We start from the raw sequence: 20,828 nt of genomic DNA on the forward strand, positions 1-20,828 counted from the left end.
CTATACAAATTGTAAATAGCCTTTCGCTCCCTATATTTTGCCCCTGCCACCTTCAGAATTTGAAAGAGAGTATTCCAGTAAACATTGTCAAAAGCTTTCTCTAAGTCTACAAATGCTAGGAATGTAGGTTTGCCTTTCCTTAATCTAGCTTCTAAGATAAGTCGTAGCTTCAGTATTGCCTCACGTGTTCCAATATTTCTACGGAATCCAAACTGATCTTCCCCAAGGTCGGCTTCTTCTAGTTTTTCCATTCGTCTGTAAAGAATTCGCCTTAGTATTTTCCAGCCGTGACTTATTAAACTGATAGTTCGGTAATTTTCACATCTGTCAACACCCGCTTTCTTTGGGATTGGAGTTATTATATTCTTCTTGAAGTCTGAGGGTATTCGCCTGTCTCATACATCTTTCTCACCAGATGGTAGAGTTTTGTCAGGACTGGCTCTCCCAAGGCCGTCAGTAGTTCTAATGGAATGTTGTCTACTCCGGGGGCCTTGTTTCGACTCAGGTCTTTCAGTGCTCTGTCGAACTCTTCACGCAGTATCATACCTCCCATTTCCATAATATTGTCCTCAAGTACATCGCCCTTGTATAGACCCTCTATATACTCCTTCCACCCTTCTGCTTTCCCTTCTTTGCTTAGAACTGGGTTTCCATCTGGGTTCTTGATATTCATACAAGTGGTTCTCTTTTCTCCAAAGGTATCCTTAATTTTCCTGTAGGCAGTATCTATCTTACCCCTAGTGAGATAAGCGTCTGCATCCTTACATTTGTCCTCTAGCCATCCCTGCTTACCCATTTTGCACTTTCTGTCGATCTCATTTTTGAGACGTTTGTATTCCCTTTTGCCTGCTTCATTTACTGCGTTTGTATATTTTCTCCTTTCATCAATTAAATTCAATATTTCTTCTGTTACCCAAGGATTTCTACTAGCCCTCGTCTTTTTACCTACTTGATCCTCTGCTGCCTTCACTACTTCATCCCTCAGAGCTACCCAATCTTCTTCTACCGTATTTCCTTCCCCCATTCCTGTCAGTTGTTCCCTTATGTTCTCCCTGAAACTCTGTACAACCTCTGGTTTAGTCAGTTTATCCAGGTCCCATCTCCTTAAATTCCCACCTTTTTGCAGTTTCTTCAGTTTTAATCTACAGTTCATAACCAATAGATTGTGGTCAGTCCACATCTGCCCCTGGAAATGTCTTACAATTTAAAACCTGGTTCCTAAATCTCTGTCTTACCATTATATAATCTATCTGACACCTTTTAGTATCTCCAGGGTTCTTCCATGTATACAACCGTCTTTCATGATTCTTGAACCAAGTGTTAGCTATGATTAAGTTATGCTCTGCACAAAATTCTACCAGGCGGCTTCCTCTTTCATTTATTACCCCGAATCCATATTCACCTACTACGTTTCTTTCTCTCCCTTTTCTTACTACCGAATTCCAGTCACCCATGACTATTAAATTTTTGTCTCCCTTCACTATCTGAATAATTTCTTTTATTTCATCAAACATTTCTTGAATTTCTTAGTCATCTGCAGAGCTAGTTGGCATATAAACTTCTACTACTGTAGTAGGCGTGGGCTTCGTGTCTATCTTGGCCACAATAATGCGTTCACTATGCTGTTTGTAGTAGCTTACCCGCACTGCTATTTTTTTATTCAATATTAAACCTACTCCTGCATTACCCCTATTTGACTTTGTATTTATAACCCTGTATTCGTCTGACCAAAAGTCTTGTTCCTCCTGCCACCGAACTTCACTAAATCCCACTATATCTAACTTTAACCTATCCATTTCCCTTTTTATATTTTCTAACCTACCTGCCCGAGACATTCCACGCTCCGATCCGTAGAACGCCAGTTTTCTTTCTCCTGATAACGACGTCCTCTTGAGTAGTCCCCGCCCGGAGATCCGAATGGGGGACTATTTTACCTCCGGAATGTTTTACCCAAGAGAACGCCATCATTTAATCATACAGTAAAGCTGCATGCCCTGCCGTAGTTTCCCCTTGCTTTCAGCCGTTTGCAATACCAGCACAGCAAGGCCGTTTTGGTTAATGTTACAAGGCCAGATCAGTCAATCATCCAGACTGTTGCACCTGCAACTACTGAAAAGGCTGCTGCCCCTCTTCAGGAGCCACACGTTTGTCTGGCCTCTCAACAGGTACCCCTCTGTTGTGGTTGCACCTACGGTACGGCTATCTGTATCGCTGAGGCACGCAAGCCTCCCCACCAACGGCAAGGTCCATGGTTCATGGGGGGAATGAACTGTATGCATTACAAAATTTCTATCTCAGAAATTGACGTCCAGAAAGCACAAGAAAGAAATCTGCACTCTTAATTAGTAAATTTGCGCTCAAACTCATAGTTTCCTGTTTAATGTTCTACTGTATTCTTAATGTGTCTGCTGATTAGTGTTTGAATTAATTATGACGAGATCGTTAAGTCTGTCTGCATTCGCTAATTAGGTTTCCAGCGCAACTAAAAATTCTCACTAGAGGCACTAGTGGCTGGTATATTTAATATTTTTCTCGCCACACACGCAAGTCGAGGAAGTCATTGGGAGTTATTTTTCCACCACTGTAGAATATCTCCCTCGTTCACACAGTGTTCTTGCAAGTATCTGCTGACTTCATCATGTAGGTGAGGAGGCTCTTCTGCCCAGTCCTCAAATTTCGCCATTTTGTACGGCCCTGGATTTGTTTCTTGGGTGCTGTGATTGGGCACTTGTACTGAAACTGTACAGGTTCCAATTAATATTTGCAGAATAATGTGAAGGTCGTACTACACATAGTTGAAATTATAATAGTTTTTAGATGATGCTATCATTTATCGTCCAGTTAAGTCACCAGAAGATCAAAACTAACTGCAGGACGATTTAAATAAGGTATATATTTTTGGTGTGAAAATTAGCAATTGGCAATAAATAATGAAAAGAGCGAGGTTATCCGTGTGTGTACTAAACTAAGTCCGTTAAACTTCGTTTACAAGATCAACCAGTCAAATCTAAAGGCTGCAGATTCTACTTAATACCTCTGATTACAATTACGACCTACTTAAATAGGAATGGACACACAGGAAATGCTGTAGGCGTTTTAATGACAAAACACTCTTTTGGAGCATTGCTACGCAGTTGGAGAGTCTTTTCTGGTACGATTGATGGAAGAGGTCGAAAGAGTCTAAAGAAGGGCAGGCTGGTTTGGTATTATCGTGAAACAGGGGAAAGAGTGTTGCGGAAATTACACAGGAGTTGGGGTGGGAATCATTACAACAATGGCGTTTTTTGACGTGGCGCGATCTATATATGAAATTTCGATCACCAACTTTACACCTCCGAATTCGAAGATATATAGCTGAGTCCCATCTACATTGGAAGAAATGATCATCAGAATAAAATACAAAAAAGCAGCGTTCAGACAAAGAGATGTAGGTGTTCTATCCCGCGCGAAATTCGAGAATAGGAGACAAATAAGTTGAAATTGATTCGATGAACCCTCAACCAAGCACTTGCGTGTGACTGGCAGAGTAACCATGTACATGTAGATGAAGAATATATATGCATTATATTACGAGCTTACCTTTAGCACACATCTGTCGTGCTGCTTGGTAAACTTCAATTTTTTCATCCTCGGTTAACTTCCTTAATGTGCGGTAGTTAGCCACCATAAACGTTGCAAATTATGCAACATACTAACGCACATTTTCTGTTCTAGCAAGGCATCGGCGGCTTGTTTCAAACGTTTCATGTCCTGAAAATACATTTTCTCAGCATACATATTTCACAAGTGGTTCTATAATATTCAGATGGAATAAAATTACAAACCTCTTCATCGTTATCCCGTACGGTACAGTGAGCTTTTAAGGCATAAAACCACGGTAGAACTAAATGTAGTGTTGGCTCCTTGTCACCCTCTAGATCAACTGTGGCGTCTTTAAACGGCTTAAGAAATTCTATAAGCTGGCCAGTTATATGGTGGTCATAACCCAGCATCTCATCAGAGGCACCTTAATTATGTAAGACAGCCTTCACTGAATCAATCTGAGAATGGACTGATACAAGCATGTCAAAATAACTGTTCCAACGAGTTGAAACCCACTGCTTTAAAGATGAGTTCAGTCTCACACAGAGACCTCTTGTCTTGAAGTAGGAAACCGTAGCCCGCACTGTATTAAGAATGGCTAATATAATTGGAACATTTTATTTCAAAAACTGTTCGCTCAGAACATCTTTCAAGACTGTGTTTATACTATGAACCCTGCATGGAAGACGCTGATATATTTCGAGACCTTTGACAATGTTACTGCCCTGGTCTGTGACAAACGTAATTTTGGCAATGTCTTCACGAGAAACACCCGTAGCTTCTAAGCCATCTTCAACTCGTTTCAAATATTCGAGAGCCGGCCGAAGTGGCCGTGCGGTTAAAGGCGCTGCAGTCTGGAACCGCAAGACCGCTGCGGTCGCAGGTTCGAATCCTGCCTCGGGCATGGATGTTTGTGATGTCCTTAGGGTAGTTAGGTTTAACTAGTTCTAAGTTCTAGGGGACTAATGACCCCAGCAGTTGAGTCCCATAGTGCTCAGAGCCATTTGAACCATTTTTGAATATTCGAGCCAGTATTTGGGAAGTCAGGAAACGCAGAGCACATCAGTACATATTTATTCAAACGCCAGTCTGAATTTATGTAATGCATTGTCACGGACATGTAATGCACCCCTTTGTAACTGTCTGTCCATAGATCAATTGTACTGGCACATATACCAGAACGAATCGCATGCACTATGTCTGGGAGCATTTTGCTGCGCACTTTATCAGCTAAGGTTTGAACTTTCCTAGCTACTGTCACTCGGGAAGGCATAACATTTTTAATATCAACTGAGCCATATTTTTTACCTATGTCGATCAGTGTCTGCCCTAAATTAAGAAATCCTTCTCCCTCTATACTGCTAAATGGTCTCAGGTCCTTAGCACACATTTCGACGCACTTTTCGGCCACTAAATCTTTGTCCTCTTTCAAGATATTTACGGAGTGAGGGAACTGCTTGTCAAATTTTCACACATGTCGTAACATACTCGATGTTCCCGAATAAGTACTTAAGAGCTTTTTACATAGTTTGCATTGAGACACACCTACCGATTTATTTGAAGCGGCCTCATGAACACACGAAAACGTTTCCCATGCGGCACTTGTGCTCTGTTTCTTTACCAGCATGTATTCGCCAGTTGTCAATTTTTTCCCAATCGCACTAAAGTTTGACCTATTCATTGTGCTGCCCCCACCGTTGCGACAAATGAACTGCGGGCTAACTACCGGGCTACTCTAGTCGCGGTAGCTTGACAGCGCAACCTGTTGTCAGGCGCAGCAAGCTGAGCGGGTCCCGTGAAGCTTGGCAGGCTTGCGGGAACCCAGGTAGCCCGGGCTTGCGGGAGCCCGTGTCGGCCGCATTACCCACTATGCCTCAGTACACGCGCACTCTTGTGTTTACGTCGCGACAGGCTGACCTGCATGAATGGTTGCAGAGGAGCTAGGGGCAAGCAGGCTGCAAGGGGAATTTGTACACCTCTAGTGCAAGACCCATCGAACGGCGGCCGGCCGGCCGGCCGGCCGGCCGGCACGGGCGTTACTGGCGCAGCGCGGAGTAGCACGTGTTCTCCTTCCGACATCACTAACTCGACTATGGGAATGTGCGAAGAATTTCTTAAATCATAGACCGTTTGACCATCGTTTACCCAACACCAGGGTGCCACAGACATGAAGAATGCACTGAAGTCTCGTCTCACATTGTGCTAGATTTACAAACTGTTCATGCACTTAACATGTCCGAAAGAACAGACATCCCGAATTCGTATAATTGATTTGCCTAGATAGATAATAGATCCATTCAATGCAGTTGCCCAAGTATGCCCGCCCTCCTTCAGGAATTTGAGTAGCGAGCATGGAGGAAATGGACAGGAACTGCGAATAGGTTGCGCTCTGTGGGGATGTGGGTCAGCCATGAAGCTTGCCAAGATAGTCCACATAGTTGCTATAACATCAGTAAACAAATTTCTTTGTATGGATGTCGTCATTATACATACATATGTACATTATTTTATCACATAAGATAATGAAATACAAGCTATATATAATAAATTCATTATAACACACAGAAAATATCATTGAATTACATATTGCAGAAGAACCTGCTTCAATCAAAAGAAATAGATCACAAGACTCCTCTAATACCTGCATGGGTAAATTACAATCTAGAATGTCCACTTTGTAATTGATTAACCTGATAATTTATTTATGCCAATTTTATGCTGCATGAATTCTCTAATTGAGCAAAAACATTTTTTTAATAAATAGTCTTTAAGGAATGCTTTAAATTTACAGAGTTCCTTTATGTTGATTTCTTTTGGCAATTTATTGTATATCTTGACACCTTGGTAAAACATAGTGGTTTGGGTTTTAGTTTTATTCATTCTATGTACAAGAAATTCCTGTTTCTGGTTTGGTGATCATGTATGCAGCTGTTTGCTAAATATTGCTCAATATTTTTGTGAATAAAAGCTGTGGTTGGCAATAATATTCACTTGGAATTGTCAGAATACCCAATTTTTTTAGTAGCTCACTGCAGTGTGCTCTTTTGTGACTCTTGCTTATTATTCTGATAGCTCTTTTTTGCAATCTGAACACATATTTCACATTTTGGGCATTTGCACTCCAGAATGTGATGCCGTCACTTTTTATAGAATTTATGTATGCAAAGTATGTCATTCTCTGGCATTAACTATTGCACACAGTGACTAATATTCGTAAGGCATAGCATGCTGTGCTAACTTTTTTTCCCAAGCATCCTAATATGTTCATCCCATTTTAATTGTTGATCAACATATATACCCAAAAATTTTGTGCTGGCTACACACTCCGTGGTTTTATTTTGAACTTTCAGTTTTGTCATATTCGGTTTTTTCTTTATATAGAATTTTTTGTTATTAGTCTTCTTCGCATTAATGGTTACTTTGTTGTTATTTGACCAGTTGTGAACTCCCATTAGTGTATTTTCAGCTTTTACATTTAACATTTCTGGTGTCCTGTCTGTAATTATTATATTGCTGTCATCAGCAAATAACACTGTTTCACCTTGCATTACCCACTGTGGGAAGTCATTAATATAAATAAGAAATAGTACTGGGCCTAACACACTCCCTTGAGGTACTCCAATATTCAAATATTCTTCATCTGAAAGATGTTTCACTAAATAATTTGAGCTACTTGAAATTTGATATATCTCCACCTTCAGCACTCTGCCCGCAAGGTAGGATCTAAACCATTTATTGACAACCCGATATTCCTAGTGCTTCAAGTTTACCTAGTAGGATTTCATGGTCAACTGTATCAAATGTTTTACTGGGATCTAGGAAAATGACTGTTACTTGTTCTCCTTTATCTAGGGCTTCTAGAACTACTCTTGTAAATTTTTCTATAGTTGCGTCTCTTCCCTTTCCAGTCCTGAAACCAACTGTTCTTTGTATAGGAGGAGTAGTCCATAAGTCTGTTTTTCGTAATAGTTTCCATTATTTTTGAAAAAGAAAGCAGCAATGAAACTGGTCTGCAATTCTATATATTTTTTGTATCACCCTTTTTTGTGTATGGGAAGAATTTTTGCATGCTTTAGATAATTAGGGAAGCAACCTGATGAGAACGACTCATTTATAATGTCTGCTAAGGGTTCTTATATGCTGCTAATGCAAACTTTTATTATACACATTGGAACTTCATCTAAACCTATTGATGATTTACTCTTGAATTTATGTACAATGCTACTGATTTCCTTTCCATTGGTGGGTAGCAGTAGCATTGTGTGAGATACATAGTTCTTTCCCATTGTGTGTTGTGTTTTAGGAAGCCTTTCTTGCAGTTTTGTTGCTATATTACTAAAGTAGTTGTTTATAAAGTTTGCCAGGCCCTTAGGATTATCTATTAAACTACCTTTATTTCTAATTTTTATGTTGATCTGCTTTGGTTTTGAGTTACCGGTTTCTTGTTTTACTATATTCCAAATGGTTCTGCTTTTAGTGTTCGAGTTCTGTATGGTCTTATCATTTTGGATTCTCTTGGCTTCCTGCAACAGTTTTCTGTACCTCCTCTTGTACCTGAGAAAAAACTGTAAGAAGGCTGGGTCACTCTTATCATTTTTGATAGATCTCAGGTATTTGAGTGTTTCAGAGGATTTTCTGATACCTTTTGTTACCCAAGTCTTCCTACTAGATCCCCAAACAGAAAGTACTACTTCAGGAAATGTTTCCTCAAATTTTAACTTGAATATATTCATGAATTTGTTGAATTTTTCATTTACATGTGTTCCTGAATATACTTCTGACCATGTCTGGTCAGTCATCTGTGTTGCAAATTCACACCTTTTTGATTTAGAAAAATCCCTTCTGTAGCTAAGCACTTTTACTTGTAACTTTGTAGATATTTTAAGTTTTGCACTTCGACCAAAGTGGTCTGATATCCTAAGGTTTTTAACAGTTACTTGATTGCATTTATGGTTAATATCTGTTAGAATATGGTCAATTATTGAAGACGAGTGTTTGGTTACTCTTGTGGCATTTATTACCCATTGTGAGATACCGTAACTGTACAAAATATTGAAGAACCCGGTGCTGACTTCACCCATTTTCAGCATATTGATATTTAAATCTCCACAAATAATAATATGTACTTTAGGATTACATATTTTGTCCAATACTTGTATCAATTTAGTGAAAAAGGTTTCGACATCACCATTAGGAGACCTCTATAAACGCAGTATATACAATTTTTAAGGGTATTTTGTTCTCTTAACTCTACTACTGAAAGTTCAAAATGTTTCCTAACTATGAACTGTAGTCCTTTTTTCACATAAATACATGAGCCCCACCCCTATTTAATGCTCTGCTATAATAACATTCATAAGAAGGTAAAACTATGTATTCAATTTCAGATCCTTCGCACCAGTGTTCAGTAATGCAGACTATCAAGCTATCTATGGCTTCTAGTTCAATTTCTAACTGGTGCACTTTGTTCCTTATTGACTGAACATTCTGGTGAAATATTGTTAAATAATTACAGTTGCTTGTCTTGGGTGCTTCTTCTTCCTTCCTTCTATTAAAATATCCTTTAGATGGGAAGGAGGCACAGATCTTCTTTTGTTCACACTTCTACATGATAGATTTGTTACTTATTGAGCTCCCATTTTATCATATACAAGGATATAGGAGTTGTCATGTTACATTATATGAGTTTGTAATTATACAGTAAATTAATAATGTAGGCCTACAGTGGTAAGACATATATAAATATATATCTTGTGCACCGTATAGTAGAGAATAACAAAACAAACAATAATTAATTATTTATAGTGCATACTATTTTCATACATTTGTTTTTCAGATATGACTTATCATTATCATTGACTTCTATAGTAGAGAATAACAGAACGAACAATAATTAATTAATTATAGTGTGTAGAGGCAGACTATTTTCATACATTTGTTCAAATATGAATTATCATTATCATTGACCACTATGTCACTATGTTCTGAAAATCCATGTACTCTGTAACACTGCAAAAAATTCTCTTATTAACATTTTTAAGCTCATTTTTAAAAATGTAAAACTTTTCTATCTTTTTGATGCTTAAGGGAAGAGCACTAAAAAGGATTTTGGGGTGATATATTTCACTTTTGTGACATTTGGCTGTTTTGTGTGTTTCTCTGTGGAAATCATTCCTGTGTCTTGTTGGGTAGTCATGGCACTCACTATTTAAAGAATAAAATTGGGGGTGAGATTTGAAAAAGCAGATACTTTTGTAGATATATAAAGATGGAAGCGACATTATTTGAAAATTTCCCTGCAGGGCTCTCTTGGTGCAGCTCCTTTCACTATTCTTAATGCTCGTTTTTGAATAATGAATGACCGGTTTGCCAGACTTGAATTACCCCAAAATGAGACACCGTACCGCAATAGACTATGCACAAGAGCATAATAATCATATATTACTGTTTTTTCACTGCAGCAGTTTTTCAGCATTCTGAGTATATAGCAGCATTTACTTAGCTTTTTATTGAGCATTTCAATATGTTTATCCCACTTTAGATGCTCGTATAACCAGATACCTAAAAATTTTGTGTTTGAAGTTTGTAAAATCTTCTGTTCACGAAGTTTCAAAAGTATATTGGGCTTTACTTTATTCGATACGTGGCTGAAATTCATCCATAATGTTTTTTTCTCATTTACAAATAAATAGTTATCTCAAAACAGTTTTCCTGCTTCTTCTTTTGTTATTTCTACTTTGTGTTGCAAGTCAGTCTCATTTTGAGTTTTAATAAAAAGACTTGTATCGTCCACATAAAATACAGCATTAGCTAGTGTTAAGCTAGTGTTAAACAGTTTGGTAGGTCATTTATGAAAATCAAGAACAAGAGGGATCCCAGCACAGAATCTTGTGGCACTCCATTACTAACTTTCTTATGTTCTGAAAAGTAAGAGGTTTCTTCGTGAACTATTTCTACTTTCTGGTATCTGTCTGACAGGTATTAATTAAGCCAGCTGTGGACAGTACCACGTATACCATGGCAATATAGTTTCTCAAGTAATAATTCATGATCAATAACATCAAATGCCTTTGATAAATCTAAAAACACTCCACAGTTTACTTCGTTACGATCTATATAGGTCAGGAGACGTTTTAAGAAATTATATATAGCTCTGTTTCAGTTGACCTATTTTTTCTGAAGCCATTTTGCTCACTGACTAATATTCTATTTGTGTTCTGGAAAGCAGAGAGTCTGTCATGCATTATTCTTTCAATAACTTTTGAGAAGCAGGATATCAAGGATATGGGTCTGAAGTTTTTTATATCATGAGGATCACTATTTTTATATAATGGTTTTATTATTGACAGCTTTAGTTCTTTAGGGAAAGTGCCAGTGCTGGAAGAGGCATTAATTATGTCTACAATGGGACAAACAGTATTTATGCTGTGTTTAAGTACTTTATCTGGAATGCCAGCAGTGCCGTGCCACAAGACAATTTATTTTTTAGTTTGTTGAGTGCATTCTGTACTTCTTGTACACTTACCAGGGTATAAGAACATAGTTTTAGGATTTGTGGAGATGTTATGTTTAATCTTTGTTTGTCTTTGGGTTTTTATGAGGCTTTGTACAATACTTGCGTAATGAAAGTTGAATATATTGGCAATACGTAAAGGATCACGTATTGTTCTGTCCTCACTTTTAATAACAAAGCTGTTGTCTCTTACTTTACTTCTGCCTACAGTTGTATTTATCACATTCCAAACTGATTTCATTTTTGTTACCCTTGATTCTACTGATGTATGAGTCGTTATGTAACTTTGTTGCTGCATTAATGACTTTCCTGTACAATTTTCTGTAACAGGTGACATACTGTTTCAGAGCTGGATTTAGCCTGGCTGATTTACTTAGCTTTCTAAGTCGCTCTCCAGATTTCCGTATCCCCTGTGTTACCCAAGTATTAGGCTTGCTTTTTGTATTAATTTTCTTAAGAGGGAGTGCAGTTTCATAGTTATGTTTATAACAAGTTAAAAATGACTCCGATTTCATATCCACGGTGTCAAGTTTATCTAAATCCCAGTCTGAGTTATTTAATAAATAATTAAAAACCGTAATATTGTCCTCATTGATACATCTTCTGTAGATATATTTCTCATGTATTCTAGAATTTGTGCCCAGTACATTATTTATATATAGTTTTATTGCTTTGTGGTCCGAGAACCCTGTGTCAGTTACTTCAATAACATGATCTAACTTCTGCAAGTCAAAAAATATTTGATCTATTATCGTTTCAGAGTGATTTCTATGTCTAGTACATTCATGGACAGATAGTGCTAAATTTTGTGAATGTAGCAAATTGTTTAGTTTTGATACTTTTGACAGTATTTTAAAGCTGACATTGAAATCACCAAGTACAATAATGCTCTCTGTAAAATGTCTTGATTCACTAAAAAGTCTTTCAACACTGTCTAAAAGTGTCATAAAGTTCCCTGATGGGGAACGATATATGCACGCAATAATTATTTTGGGTTCTGTAAGTTTGCACATACTGTATTCGAACTCTTTTTCAATGTGTTGTATCTTACTGAGTTTAATTTCTTTGCATTCAATTCCTTGCTTCACATATGTATGTTCCTCCCATCTTTAAAATTCTCTCTACCAGAGCTACTGATCATTTCGAATCCTGTTATTCTGGCTATACAAGCTTGGTTTTCTTTTAGCCAGTGCTCACTTATACATGAAACTGAAATATCCTTTAATTGATCCATCAAAAGCACATCTATTTCAGCAGTCTTACTAATTAGACCCTGGACATTTTGATATAATGTAGTAATGATATGTTGTCTTTCGAATCCCTCACACTGCTCACCTTGTTGTTTGGTTCCTGCCTGTCTTGAATAAAAAAATCCTTCAGATGGCCTGGTGGAGACACTCCTCTTTTGCTCAAGGGGCGGGTGGTTTCTATCGCTTCTGGAGGTGTAGTAGATACTGTCGTTGCTGATACCGATGGTATAGCCTGTTCCGTTTCTGATGACAATTTTTGTGTTGCAGAAGATACTGTGGACTGGTCTATCAGAGACAGAGCGGCAAAAGGTTCACTGTTCGTGCATCTGTTTAATGAGTGAAGTAAGTTTTGAAATTTCCATTCTAGTGGTGTTTTTCCCTTGCTGTTATGATGTAGACTGTGCTGTGTGAAATGTTCTCTCTCCAGGGAAACTATAGACAGGAAATGTGAATTCTGGAATGATTTGCAGATCTTCCCAAAGTGTCGATTGGCCATAGTGATCTCTTTATTCACGATAGAAGTGTTCATAAGATCATGCCTATGTGGAATTCCAACAACAATAATTGCTGGTATTCTTCTTGCAGTGCTCAAAGTTTTTTTCAAATTTTTAGTGGCTTTGGATAACTTGTTCATATACACATCATTAGCGCCCCCAATTATGACTGTGTATTGACTCGAAATGGAAAATTTTTCATCATTTATGTTCCGTGTGATTTCTGGCATGGGTGCCCTTGTTTTTACAATGGAAGAAGCGTTTACACAATAATCACTGCGTAAGATTTCAGCAAGGCCACATCCATGGCTATCAGTGTATAGTAACATTATATCTGGGAGCTTGTGAAGTTATTTGAACCTGTTTATGTACACAGTTCACAGTACCTTTAGGTGTTCCTCACATTCTGCGTACTTAACATTGTGGTCACTTATGCATGTATGTTTGTACTGCTTTCAGTATATGTTTCAGTCTTCCGTGCACTTATTTATGTTTCACGTGCACCGAGATGACTGTTTAATACTGTATGGAATGTGTTTTCACACAGTTTACGATGCATAACATAGTCACAGTTGTTGGTGTGATTTGTATTAACATATTCACAGTTGTTATTGTCTCTCATATTGTCATAATTACTATGAAGGGCTTTCATCATATTTTTGTAATATATCTGAATACCATTCACACATTTCCATATCACGTTGCAGAGAAGTCCATCCACTTTCATTTTGTCTCTCGGTAAACATTTTGACTGCTGCCTGACGACCGTTAACGATGACACACCACACTCGCAAATAGAGTTATTAAAGGTACTGACGCTGAAACATTCTGTATGGTACATTTGGAATGTAGAACGAATTCTGATCCCTTTACGAACAATTCCGCTGCACAATATACACTTTACAGACGCACAGAATTTAATTTTCACAGAGCGGTTCGTAAGTACTTCTATACGAGTCGCCATCTTGTAAATTACGGCTTCTACTGTCGCCTAAGGGAGATCCTGGTTTCACATTCCGGTCTACAACATATTTTCACTCGTCGCCACTGATTCCGGATAATGTCCCACTGCAGCTGACATCGGTAATCCCTTCTCTTTCCTCCTCCTCCTCCCCTCCCCCCCCCCCCCCTCCCCACCTGCAATTTACATATAATGGGTAATAGTCTTCTAGAAAAAAAAACATAAATATTTAAAATAAATACTATGATTGTATCAGATTTACATCCATTATAAGTACCGTACCACTAAAACAAATTAGTTCATTTTTGTCACCATGCTCAACTTACTAATTTACATATAACCAGATAATTACCTTTAGTTCCATTGAACTAATACCTGTAAAGCACTGCTTTGTCATTAAAATTTGTGCAGTGACAAATGTATAAAAGAAAACATGATGTAACAGTATTGTAAAAACCCTTTCAATACAAATGATTCACACTCCATCACTTCCAGTACATACGCCAGTTGAAGTCGCTTTCTGATTGTAAAATCTTTTTGATAAAGTCTCCTATGTATTAAACAACAAGAGTTTTTGTGAGATGCATGAGTATTAGTGAAATACGTAAATGAGTCATAATTAACTGAATTATTGTTAACAAATAAAATACTTTCCAAAACTGAAATTATGACACATATTCTAAAGGAGTCATTTAACCTACCTAGGCATTTATCCATTCATGTGGGCTTTACCACTTTCAGAATTTGACATATTAACCTTGTGGCCGGATTACTTTTCTCCCACAACAGTTCTCTGTTAGCCTGTGCAGAGGGGGCATGGGGGGAGAAGGAGCCATGTGCACCTTCAAACATTAAAAAAAATTGATATACTTGAGAAATCTACATCATGAACAGCTGTTATAAATAGCTGAAGGATGATGTGGGAATAATTGTTGTTGTTAAGAACAAAATCACTGAGGAAACCAACTGAATGGCATTCTACTCATAATTACGAATTGGGCATGTGGAAAGGTATGAAGCATGGCAAACACAGGGCCACATTGCATCTTATGCAAACTGTGGTGGAGTATTTTTGATTCTTTGTAGTACTGCAATGGTCACATCGTCGAAAGGTTGGGCCCTTTGCTGGTAGATGCTGCCCTACATTTGTTAGACAAATTGTATTGGCTACAGTTGCTCGGCCAACAGGAGCATTTCCCTTCCTTCCTCTTCCAATCTGAATTACTGGGCCTTTTTTGATATGTGCAGAGAAGGAACCAATCATTTCAGTTGCTAACTGTGACCTGTATTTCAGGTGACTCAAAGGTTTTGTGCCAGACACACATTTCCTGACTGTATCTTTGTAGAGGATGTAACTGTTTACAATGCTTGCATCAATACAATAATAAAATAATTGTAGCCAACATTGTCGGGATTTCCCTGATATGTTGTGGGTACAGAGAAGCTGATCAAAACGATCCACCCCTCCCATATATACGGTGTAATCCCTGATTGATTCTGGAGAAGGAACGCTTTCCCTAACACTCTTGTTATTAGTTCTCAGAACAAAACATTTGGATTCAGCATTATGCAGTGTGCTTATTACAATAACATACTTCTTTCCCCTGTCTTTCCATTTTATGTCTCCAGCCATAACTATATCAGATTCTCCAATTTTTAGAGTTTTGTCAACAGCTAATGTATCTTTAGGAAAGAACTTTCGTGTTTGTCTGATTGTGGCACAAGCAAACAGATTTTTTCTCAGCAGGTTTTTCGTCATTACAACATTTGAAAAAAAAAAAAAAGTTAAAGAACAAGCAGTATCCTAGACCTTCATAAGGAGCTGCAAGTTTTTCTATGACACGTTCACCTAAGGACTTGTTACTGTTGTCTCCCTCTTCTTTGCCCTCATATGCTGACAGTCCTAGACAGTACCCTGTACCAGCTCATGTAATCACCCAGATTTTAAAACCCCTTTTAATTGGTTTATTTGGCATATACTGTTTCAAGGAACTTCTTTCTTTGAATCTTACTGTAGATTCATCAACTGACAAATATCTGGCAGGATGGGACAAATTCTTGAAACAACTGTTGAGTTGATCCAACATTGGTATAATCTGGTATAACTAGTCAAAACCACTTTTTTTGGCATTTTGGAATTATCATTTAGGTTATTTTATTTAGCTTATGCCATATAACACATCATATAGAAAAGACATAAAAATCATAAGACACAGAAATAAATAGTAGTCACAGTGTGTAACATATAGTTGTAGATATAAAAGTGTTTAAAAATAGTGTATATAACAAACAAAAGTTCACAAACAAACATCCAGATTTGTGACATAGTCTATTGCACTTTCAGTCGCGGTCAGAAACTCATTGGGGTCTCCTGCAAAACGTCTCAGAGGGCAATCTTCCACGATGTGATGAATCGTCTGCCGGTCCGCACCGCAGTCACATCTCGGGGTGGTGATTTTACCCCACCTGTGGAGGCTGTCTGCACATCTGCCGTTATTTGTCCGAATTCGATTCAGGGTCGTCCAAGTTTTCCTTGGCAAATTGAATCCTGGTGGTTGGACATTGATGCATGGCATATTCTGCAGGTTTTGGGGCACAGATTCTCTCCACCGCATTTTCCAGAGGTTGCCATAATCCGGGTTGAGAGGATGCGTATTTTTTGCCTTTTTTAAAGAGGGGTGTCTTGAGCGCAATCTGTTCATCTCCAGTGCAGGAACATCCTTATGGATTGGCAGTTTCTCGTTGTTCAGCACTTTTCCATACTCGCGTAAGAGAGCGTTCTCTCTGCGCAGGTCCGGTGGGGGAATGTTGCTCAGAATAGGTAGCCAGTGTAAAGGTGTTGGCTTTATTGTTCCTGATATCATCCTCATTGTGTAGTTTAGTTGAGCATTGATGAAGCCTGTGTGTTTACTGTTTAGCCATACCGGTGCGGCATATTCTGCTGTTGTGTAGACAAGTCCCAGAGCCGAAGACCTCAGTACAGCCGCGGAAGAGCCCCACGTGGTCCCACATAGCTTCTGTATGATATTATTTCGAGTTTTAAGTTTTGCGGCTGTGTTACGTAGGTGTTCCTTGAATGTTAGGGTTCTGTCAAAGGTGACGCCTAGATATCTGGGGTAATTATTATGGTTTAGCTGCCTGTTTTCGAAATGAACGTTGAGCTTTCTTTTTGCTAGGGCATTGTCAAGGTGAAAGCATGTCACCTCCGTTTTTGTCGCGTTTGGCCGTAATCTCCACCTTCGGAAGTAATCTCCCAGCTTTGTTAGATCCGCAGTTAATGTGTTTTCCATTGCCTCCATTGATCTGCCTCTTGCAGCTATTGCCCAGTCGTCGGCATATCCGAATTTTTGAGAAGTGGTTTCAGGTATGTCAGATACGTAGAGGTTAAACATCAATGGCGCCAGAACGGAGCCTTGTGGTAAACCATTGTTGAGCTTCATTTTGTCACTTTTTAAGTCGCCCATTATGACTCTGAAACTTCTATCTGTGAGCATGGTATCAATGAGGTTGGCCAGCTTATTACATGGTATGACCCGCAGCAACTTAAATATCAGGCCTTGTCGCCAAACGGTATCATAAGCGGCTGATAGGTCAATAAAGGCTACTGATGTTTTGAGTTTTTTCTGAAAGCTCGCCTCTATATGAGTTGCTAGGGAGAGGATCTGGTCGGTGCAACTGCGGTTGGGTCAAAAACCTGCCTGTTCAATCGGTACCACTTCAAGAATTTTTCCGCTTATTCTATTGTAGATGATACGTTCCAACAGCTTATAGACACAGTTCAGCAGAGCGATAGGGCAGTAGTTTTGGGGCATGTCATTAGGTTTGCCTGGCTTTAGTATCGCTATAATCTTTGCTCGTTTAAGCTGGTGTGGGATATTACCCAATTCTAAAATATCTGTTAAGAAGTTTGCGAGCCATGTTCTAGTATATTTTCCACAGTGAAGTAGGAATTCCGGGTGGATGGCATCGAAGCCGGGAGCCTTGCCACTTTTGATTTTTGACAAGGCTGCTGCAACTTCTTCCGCTGTGATAGGCTGGGAAAATTCGGAGGTAGGCGATGCCCTTTGTTTTAAGGATCTTAATTCACGTTTGACGGTCGTGGTGTGTGTTCTGTCCCTTTGTGCTCTTGAGGTTCTAACTATGTGTGCGGCCACATTGTTAGGGGTTATTGGGTGGGTGTCTTTTATTTTACGTTTACTGCCTCCCAGGTTACGGAGTAGGGTCCATGCTTGCCTACTGGATTTAGTAAAATCTAGATTCTCCACGGTGTCCATCCATTTTTCCCGTCGAGCTGTGTCTAAGCTGTGCAACAGTTCGTCCACGATTTCTTGGTTGTTGGTTTCGGTAAATTCCTGGTACAGGTCTTCGCATCTCTCATTCCAGCCAGGGATGTACTCTTTCCGGTAGCCTCTGGGTACATTCCTCTTAGCTGTGGCGATGACTGCTCCCACAAATCTGTCATAGTTGTCCCTAGTTGGGGGTATCCAACCTAGACACTTGTCAAGGTTTTCTGCAAAGGTGGCCCAGTCTGCCTTCTGGAAATTCCATCGTGGGCGAGGAAAGGATTTTATGATTGGGATGTTAATTCCGACTTTTAAGATAACAGGGCGATGCTGGCTATGTGGGAAATCAGACAGGACTTCACGAGTTGCGGCTAGCGGTTGGTTGTTTTTGTTTTTAGTGACAAAACATAAATCAAGGTTATAATCTCGTCTCCATGCTGCTGATCGAAATGTTCCACGGTCCTTGGCGTTGAAAATCAAGTGGGTGTTAGTCTCCTCACTCCAGCTCATCAGGGATTCACCGTTCTGGTCGTTTCGTGCGTACTTCCAGTTCTCATGGTGACTATTAAAGTCTCCTACGTAGATAGCAGGGTGGGGATATTCTTGGAGTACTTCTGGAGGCCATGGACAGCCGGGAGGCTTATAGATGTTAATTATAGTGGTCTCGCCAATTTTGACAGCAACTTCATGTATGTTGTTGTCTGTAGATATCTTACACAGGGAAGCATTTTCTATCTTATTTCGTATGTAGGTTGCCACGCCGTAATTGCGGTGATAGGTGGCTCCCAGTATCTCGAATCCAGGGATTTTTCCTCTAGAGGCCAGCTGTTCTATGTTTTCCGCAAGAGTCTCTTGTATCGCGACTACGTCGATTTTGTTCTGAGTGAGAACTCTCTGGAGAAATTCACATTTGCTCCTACTTATGCCTTCAATGTTTAGGTGGCAGACTCGGAGGCACGGTCCGAGTGCTCTAGTCAATTCTTCATCGTTCATTTGGTCGGTATCATTCATGATGTGTTTACCAGGAGATCCAGCACAGGATTATCTGGATTATCTGGTTGCCTTTAGTGCTAGTTCACTTAGCGTTACCCAGGTTGCACGTGTAGTATTCTACTACGGACGCGAACTAGCCTTACACCCCATCATTTAGGTGTAAGAATCTCATAATTTTCAAGAAACATTTTACAGGCATCACTTGTGCAACTCTACTGTTATAAAAGTTTCTGTCATTACTCTAGTACAGTCTAACACTAGGTAATGGATTGAATTCCATAAAATCAAGTATTCCTAAGAATTCTCTCAGTTCATCAACAGTTAAATTTAATCGGTTATTTTTCTGTGTAGCATACAAATTTGACTGAGCAGTGATCTGCTCCAAGAACTCATCAGTCAGAATTAGGTTCAAAATTGCCATTGGGCTACTCACATTCACTTCAGCCGTGTTCGATATGCCAAAAGGCATTGAAAAATCAGTGTTGCAGAACAGTTAGGGTACATGCCCTGCTCTGCACCATGAGAAAGTTTCACTTACAGCATGGCCAGTTTCATTTTCACTTTCTGTTTCAGTTTTGTCGACAACTGAAAAGTAAGTTTCATCCTTGTCAGATGACAACCGGGCATCATTGGTGGATGTTGTGGATGTGTGCAGTTGAACTGGTAGGCAATCATCTGCATCTTCATCCCCACCTTCTTCTGAATCGTCAGCCATCTCATCCATCACTCTATTTAACTCCTCTATAATTCCCTCCTCTGTCAGACCTCTTCTGTTTAGAGCCATCAAAATGGGACTGTTACCTAAGAAATAATCCCTCCAGTAAATACTAACACATTTTTAATGGTGTTTCAACTAGTAAATAAATAAAGGGGAACTTTAACATTCGTCACTGAAATCGTGTGTAACCTACCTTTTGGTGACCCGTGTATGATTACAACGCAGTAACATCTTAGCCGCGATTTTGAGAATGAAATTGTACCCACCACATAAGAAAATACTCTTCAATGTATTAACAAAATGTAATTGTAATCAACAATTTCATTAGAAGGGAATCTTAGTCTGAAAATGACCCATTGTCAGCTATTCTTTCCGGCTCGCACAAAGCAGAAGCTATTTATCGTAATAAATATTTCAGCACATAACGATAGTGAATAATTTATACCACAATATACACAGAATTAAGCATAGAATTATTGCCTTACCTTGTAATGCACAAATCTGAAATGTTTCTGTCTTGCAGAACATTTGATTGATGACTGTTGACTTCTGTCAACAACACTATGACCAGAGACACTCTTTGGTAAGAAAGCGTACCACTTTCACTTCTTTTTACGTATTTAGAAGACGGTGATGCAGGAATTCAAAAAGTGGCACGTATTTCTGCCAGAGATCGTTAAAGGAAGTGAATTGTTACAATAAAGGTGTATGTAAACAGATGCTTCTGTACAAAGAGGTGGGTCGTAAGTATACTTACCAGTATCCTATAAAGGGTTAATTGTGATTTGGTACATGGTTTGCACATATGATGTAGGGCAAGTCGTGTTTGAGATAGTAGATACAAGTTATATATAATATGATTTTAAAATAATCATCCAGTACATCTCACATATGTGTATCAATTATAAAAACATACAGTGTGACTGACAACAATAAGTATGATCAGTATTATACTCATTTTTGTATGCTGCTGCAAAAAAAATTCAGAAACAGTGGACAAGCAAGTACTGCTTAACTTTCACTTTTGTTTCAAA

Source organism: Schistocerca americana, chromosome 5, assembly GCF_021461395.2.
Source record: "Schistocerca americana isolate TAMUIC-IGC-003095 chromosome 5, iqSchAmer2.1, whole genome shotgun sequence".
NCBI classification, from domain to species: Eukaryota; Metazoa; Arthropoda; class Insecta; order Orthoptera; family Acrididae; genus Schistocerca; species Schistocerca americana.